The sequence below is a fragment of the Canis lupus genome, chromosome 22 (assembly GCF_011100685.1).
Source record: "Canis lupus familiaris isolate Mischka breed German Shepherd chromosome 22, alternate assembly UU_Cfam_GSD_1.0, whole genome shotgun sequence".
Classification (NCBI taxonomy): domain Eukaryota; kingdom Metazoa; phylum Chordata; class Mammalia; order Carnivora; family Canidae; genus Canis; species Canis lupus.
Window position 1 is genome coordinate 1,696,418 of NC_049243.1, and position 7,417 is coordinate 1,703,834.

General features: G+C 40.5%; 1 non-coding gene across 1 annotated transcript; it reads right to left on the reverse strand.

Annotated features, from left to right (window-relative positions):
• Positions 1 to 3,790: 3,790 nt before the first annotated feature.
• LOC119865289 lies at positions 3,791 to 3,898 on the reverse strand. Its single transcript, XR_005376665.1, has one exon. It is a non-coding gene; the product is annotated as a U6 spliceosomal RNA (small nuclear RNA).
• Between the last annotated feature and the right edge of the window lie 3,519 nt (positions 3,899 to 7,417).

Below are 7,417 nucleotides of genomic sequence, written 5' to 3' on the forward strand. Positions count from 1 at the left end.
GTTGCAAGGGTGGTTCAATATTCACAAATCAATCAACACGATACAACACATTAATAAGAGAAATGATAAGAACCATATGGTCATTTCAATAGATGCAGAAAAAGCATGTGACAAAGTATGACATCCATTCATGACGAAACCCTCAACAAAATAAGTTTAGAGGGAATAGACCTCAACTTAATCAAAGCCATCTATGAAAAACCCACAGTTAGCACATCCTTAATGAGGAAAAACTGAGAGCGTCTCCCTTAAGGTCAGGAGCAAAACAAGGATGTCCACTCTCATCATTTACATTTAACATAGTACTGGAAGTCCCAGCCTCAGCAATCAGACAACAAAAAAATACAAAATGTATTCAAATTGGTAAGGAAAAAGTAAAACTACTGCTCTTTGCAGATGACGTGATACTCTGTACAGAAGACCAAAAAAACTGCTAGAACTGATAAAAAAAATTCAGTAAAGTCACAAAATACAAAATTGGTGTAGAGAAAGGTGTCACATTTCTTTTTTTTTTAAGATTTTATTTATTCATGAAAGACAGAGAGAGAGAGAGAGAGAGAGGCAGAGACACAGGCAGAGGGAGAAGCAGGCTCCATGCAGGGAGCCTGATGTGGGACTCGATCCCGGGACTCCAGGATCACACCCTGGGCCAAAGGCAGGCGCTAAACCGCTGAGCCACCCACCCAGGGATCCCCGAAATCTGTCACATTTCCATGGACCAATAATGAAGCAGCAAAAAAAGAAAAAAAGAAAAAAAAAAGAAAACAGTTTCGTTATAATTGTATCCCAAATAATAAGACATCTAGAAATAAACCTAACCAAACAGGTGAAAAATCGTAGTCTAAAAACTATAAAATATTGATGAAAGAAATTGAAGAGGACACAAAAAGTGGAAAGATGTGCCATGCTCATGGTTTAGAGGATCAAATACTGTTAAGATGTCTGTATTACCCAAAGCAATCTACACATTTAATGCAATCTCTATCAAAATACCAACAATATTTTTCACAAAAATACAACAAGCAATTCTAAAATTTGTATGGAACCACAGAAGACCCCAAATAAAGAGAGCAATCTTGAAAAAGAGAAACAAAGCTGGAAGCCCCATAATTCTGGACTTCAGGTTATATTACAAAGCTGCAGTGATCAAAACAGTGTGGTATCGGCACAAAAGCAGACACATAGATCAATGGAACAGAACAGAAAATCCAGGGGCACCTGGGTGGCTCTGTTGGTTAAGCATTTGAGTCTTGATTTTGGCTCAGGTCACGATGTCAGGGTCATGAGATCGAGCCCTGCATTGGTGTCTATGCTTGGCAAGGGGGTCTGCTGGAAATTTTCTCTCTCCCCCTCCTTTTACCCTTCCCCCGTGCTCACGTGCTCACTCTCTCTCTCGCTCTCTCTCTCGCTCTCTCCCTCTCTCTCTCTAAAATTAATCAATCTTTTTAAAAAATAGAAAATCCAGAAATAAACCCATAATTCTATGGTCAATTAATGTTCAACAAAAGAGGCAAGAATATGCAATGAGAGAAAGTCTCTTCAGCAAATGGTGTTGGGAAACTGGACGGCTACATGCAAAAGAATGAAACTGGACCACTTTGTTACAGCAAACACAAAAATAAATTCAAAATGAATTAAAGACCTAAATGTGAGACCTGAAACCATAAAAATTCTAGAACACAAGTAGTAACTTGACATCAACTGTAGCTACCACTTTCTAGATGTGTCTCCTGAAGCAGGGGAAACAAGGCAAAAATGAACGTTTGGGACTATATCAAAATAAAAAGCTTCTGCACAGCAAAGAAAACAATGAGTAAAACTAAAAGGCAGCCTGTGGAATGGGAGAAGATATTTGCAAATGGCATTTCCAATGAAGGGTTAGTATCCAAAATATATAAAGAACCTATACAACTCAAGACCCAAAAAGAGAAATAATCTGATTTTAAAATGGCCAGAAAGGGCATGTGGGTGGCTCAGTTGGTTAAGCATCCTACTTTTTTTTTTTTTTAAGCATCCTACTTTTGATTTCAGCTCAAGTCATGATCTGAAGGTCCTGTGATTGAGCCCCACATTACACTCCCCTCTCAGCAGGGAGTCTGCTTGAGGATTATTTCTCTTCCTCTGCCCCTCCCCCCCACTTGCACGTGCTCACGCTCTCTCTCCCTCTTCCTCTCTCTCTCAAATAAATAATCTATTTTTTAAAACGAGCAGAAGACACGAACAGACATTTCTCCAAAGAAGACATACAGATGGCCGACAGATACATGAAAAGATGCTCAACATCACTTATCGGGAAAATGCAAATCAAAACTACAATGAGATATCACCTCACACCTGTCAGAACAGTTAAAATCAACAACACAAGAAACAACAGGTACTGGTGAGGATGTGGAAAAAAAATCCCCTTGCACTGTTGGTGGGAATGCAAACTGGTGCAGCCAGTGTGGGAAACCATATGGAGGGTCCTCAAAAAGTTAAAAACAGAACTACCCAATGACCCAGGAATTACACTACTGGATATGTATTTACCCAAAGAATACAAGAACAGTAATCCAAAGGGATACATGCACCCTTATGTTTATAACCGCATTATTTACCACAACCAGGAGATGGAAGCGGCCCAAGTGTCCATCAGTTGATGAATGGATAAAGATGTGCTATATATTTACAATGAAATATTATTCAGCCACAAAAAAAATGAAATCTTGCCACTTGCAACAACATGGACAGAGCTAGAGAGTACTATGCTGAGTGAAATAAGCCAGAGAAAGGCAAATACCATATGATTTCCCTCATATGTGGAATTAAGAAACAATACAAATGAGCAAAGAGAATAAAAAAGAGAGAGACAAAGCAAGAAACAGGCTCTTAATTATACAGAAAAACACTGATGATTACCAGAGGGGAGAGGGGTGGGAATTGGGAGAAACAGGTGATAGGGAGGAAAGAGTGTACCTGTCACGATGAAGACTGGATATCCTATGGAAGTGCTGAATCACTATATAGTGGACCTGAAACTAATATAACACTATATATTAACTGACTGGAATTAAAATAAAAACTTTTTTTAAATAACCCACACAGGGGCACCTGGGTGAACTGCTCCGGCATCTGCCTTTGGCTTGGGTTGTGGTCTTGGGGTCCTGGGATGGAGCCCTGCATCGGGCTCCCTGCTTGGCGGGGAGTCTACTTCTCCCTCTCCCTCTGCCCCTCCCCTCTGCTCATGCTCTCTCTCTCTCTCTCTCTCTCTCTCTTTCATAAATAAATAAATAAATAAATAAATAAATAAATAAATAAATAAATAAATAAATAAAATATTTTTTTTTGAAAAATAGCCCATAGACTTTAAGTAAAGTTAGTATTTCTGTTGAGTCTTTCTTTTGGGCCAATTCCTGGGCCAGAGATCTCTGAGAAGGTTTACCACAGAAATGATACAATCACAGCATAAATTTTTCCTCCCTGTTGATTGGATTAAGAAAGTCAGGCACTGCCTCTCTGTCTCATGTATAAACCACGTCTGCAGGAAGGAGCCTCACACCTAGAAGGCCCATCCAACCCTCAGATATCTCCCTGTGCTGTGACCCAAATTACCACCAATTGGATCAAGCTGTAATTTGCTGACAGACTTCTCTCTTCGTCAAATTCTCAGGTGAAGAAAGCTGGTAATGCAAAACCCAACAGGCATCAAATTGAGGTGAGTCAGCTCAAGCAGGCTTCTCTGAGACAATTCATGTTGGTTGAAGCTAATGGAAAAAAAGCCACAGGATTTCTTTTCTATCTTTTTTTTTTTTTTAATATGGAACATTTCACAAACCTGCATGTCATCCTTGCTCAAGGGCCACCACTAATCTTCTCTGGATCATCCCAGTTTTAGTATAAGTGCTGACAAAACGAACACAACCACAGGATTTCCTTAAGCTACCGTTCACGCAGAAATTCTGGCCCAAACGCTCCTTTTGAGGTGGGTCAACCATTTAGATTTTACGGCACCTTCTTTAGAGAAAAAAAAAAAAATCATTTCTCACAGAACAGAGAAAGATCTATCACATCATTTTTCGATGCCAAAGACAGAAAGATAATGTATACACATTAGTTAGTTAAATGAAGGAGATAATGAAGTTAGTTAATGAAGTAGAGGAAAAAAAGATCTTCAGGTTAACATAACTCCTTGAGAAAAACACAGGAAATAAATAATCTCATTAAAATTTTCTCATGGAATTCTAAAAGCATGATCACATCCATCAAGTAATAGCCATACCTGTAAATGGGAATTGAATTATAAATCATGAAGGCTGCGATGAATAAATTTATATGTCAACTTGCCTGGGCCACAGAGTGCCCAGCTCTTGCTCTGGGTGTGTCTACTGGGTGCTTCCAGAAGAGATCAACATTTGAATTGGGAGACTCAGTTAAGCAGACAGTCCTCCCTACTGTTGACGGGGCTTGTCCAATCAATAGAAGGCCAATAGAGCAAGAGGACCAGGCCGAGAAGGAGAGAATTCCCTCTGTCTGACTGCATCCATTTTTCTCAAACCTGAACTAAAACCTCAGCTTTGTACTTCTCCTGAGTCTTGAGCCTAGCTGGCCTTCGATTGGAACTACACCAGTGCTCTGCTGAGTCTCCAGTTTGCCAACTCAACCTGCAGCCCCTAAAATGTGTCAGCCGCCCAGCTGCATAAGCCAATTCCTTATAACGAATCTCTTTAGAGATAGATAGATAGATAGATAGATAGATAGATAGATAGATAGATAGGAGAGAGAGAGAGAGAGAGGAGAGAGAGAAACACAGGCACATTCCATTGGTTCTGGTTCTCTGGAGAACCTGACGAAAAAGGATGCTTGGATAAATTCTATAGCAAAGTTGTGTCAAAGAATAAAGATATACCAAGTTGACTTAGCTGCTTTCGTCTCCCCCAGCCCGCAGCCATAAGCTCTACTCTGGTAGTAACTCAAAGAATCATCTGATACAAAAGTCACACCCAAACTAAAAAGGAAAGCCACAGCCACCACCACTAGCACCATACTCAGCCGCCACATTCAGTCAGAGCCATTTACGTCTAAATCCACCACCTGCACGTGGCCTTCTGCAGAGGCCAAGAGGGGGAGAGCGGCAGTGAGGAGCATCACTCTGGGCCTGCCGTTTGCTCTACACTGTAATTGTGACCGTATCCATACCTCTCCTTATAGTGGCCCCGCTGATCTAACGTCTGAGCGAAGGCAGATTGGTTGGTCGTCAGGGTTGAAGACACCTAGACTGAACATATTATATCAACATGAGAGCAAGTGATAGGTCTCAAGTCAATATCAAAGAGTAAATGAAGCAAAACTTTCATACTGATATGAAGATTTTATTCACCAAAATTCTAGGGCAGGAGTAGATTATGCTTACGAGAAAAACCACCAGCACTAGACAATACATGTTCCAGAAGACTGCATACACCAGAGAAGGTCAGTGTGTGCTGTGTGAGGGCTCAGAAGGGCAGAGCCACCCACGAGTGCACTCTAGGCAGAGCGGGAGAGGGCCTTATGCAGTTGCCATGAGTGGGAAGCTGGGGAAAAAGAAAGGCATGTAAAAGGAATTTTTAGAAAGATTCTGTATGATTTCAACTATCTGAAATCCCTTAAAAATAAAACTTAAGAGTAAATATTGACATCATTCTTCAAGATTTCTTGAGTTACACTGTTGTTGCACGTTGCCGTACACGGAAGCCTGGCTTTGTGTGGGTTTCATTGCACTTAGACAAAGCCCATCTTCGTATTCCAACATCCTTCCCAATCCCCCACCGGGGCAAACCTTTCCTGTTACTATAACAATTTACAATCCACAATAAACAGTGCAAGTCATTGTCCAGAACAGTAGGACTGAGCTTTGGTGTTATTGGTGTTTATCTTTCAGAAATCTTAGCTTATTTTTATGACTCTTAGTATCTTGTGGCATACAGTATCCATCAATCAACTCTTTTAAAAAAGCAAATTGGGGTGTGTCCAACATTTTGGCTCCAGACATGGTTCTAAGTTTCCATAATGTCCCAGAACAACAGAAAGGTTATATAGGCCCAATATAGCAAATGTAGAGAAGACAGCAAACACCAGCTCAAACTATATCCTCACTATCTAAAAAGACTAGAAAACACTTTAAATTTTTAAAAAGGGAAAAAAATAAATAAAATTTAAAAATAAAATTTTTTTAAAATGCAGAATGTTACCAGGATTTGAATTATTTATCACAAAAGGCACCATAAAGATAAATCAAACACTACTGTGGTGTATTATCTTAGGTGACAGATTCTGAGGTGAGAGCACTTTGGGCTAAAATTTCATGTCACCAAAATTACCCTTGAAAATCCTTAAGGAATGTACCATGTCGGAGACACAGTCTCTCAGTTCAGTCCAACATACTCAAATTTTCCTGCTAAGATGGAACAGATAACCATGGCTTTGGTTGAGACCAGCGACCTAACTTCTGTTTAGAGACTACGTGGTAACAAGAATCTCTTGTACAATCAATATTAGAATCACACTTGGCACAACGAAAAGTTAACACCACGAGCAGCACATGGGAACTGAGACAAAAAGGGGAATAGCAGGTTCTTTCCTATTATCATCTTCTGTGCACCCCAAGGCAAACACTTACTGGTTGCAGTAGAGAACATAATTGTATTTGTTTAAGCTAAGTATACATTTGATAGGACTTTTCTTCTATTCAGAAGAAACACACACACACACACACACACACACACACACACACAGTGGGAAAGAAGACACATCAAAGTGATGAACTTCACCCCGTAACCGAAGACTGAGTGTTACTCACTCTAAATCTGCTTGAATGTTTAGCTTCGCCAGCAAATACGCTTGGCTGAAAATCCAAAAGATACCAATTTTTCTTTAGATTCTCAGAATTATCCTAAAGGTGGAGAAAGGAAAATCTGCCTCCAGAGTAGACACTGCCCCGGAGGAGTTTAAGAAAATATCTAAGAAAAACCACAGCCTGTTTTCCACTGACTTAACAGATAGTTGTGGCCATACGAAAGCCAGAAATGACAATGGTAATAGACACAAACCATGTTCTGTAAAGCTAAGACGTTAGAGGAGGACACATCACATTGCCAGAGTCAAGAGCATGCAACTCATCCAAAGTACGCTAGGATACAGATGCGTGGTGGGAACACAGCTAATTAAACTCCTCGGTTTATCAAACAGTAGAAACCCAACCTGAACCCTGAAAAGTTAATATTCTATGAACTTCTTTGGACCACCTATATGACCTTCCCACCAGCCAAGCCCCAGGACAGGGCAGTCGAGGCAGGTGTCCATGTATGCAGTTGAGAGAAGCTGGTTCTGCAGCCTCCTCAGGCCGTGACCTGTAATTGCCATCAGCCCAGTCCTGCCTCCGAAGGAGATCCCCAGACGAGCC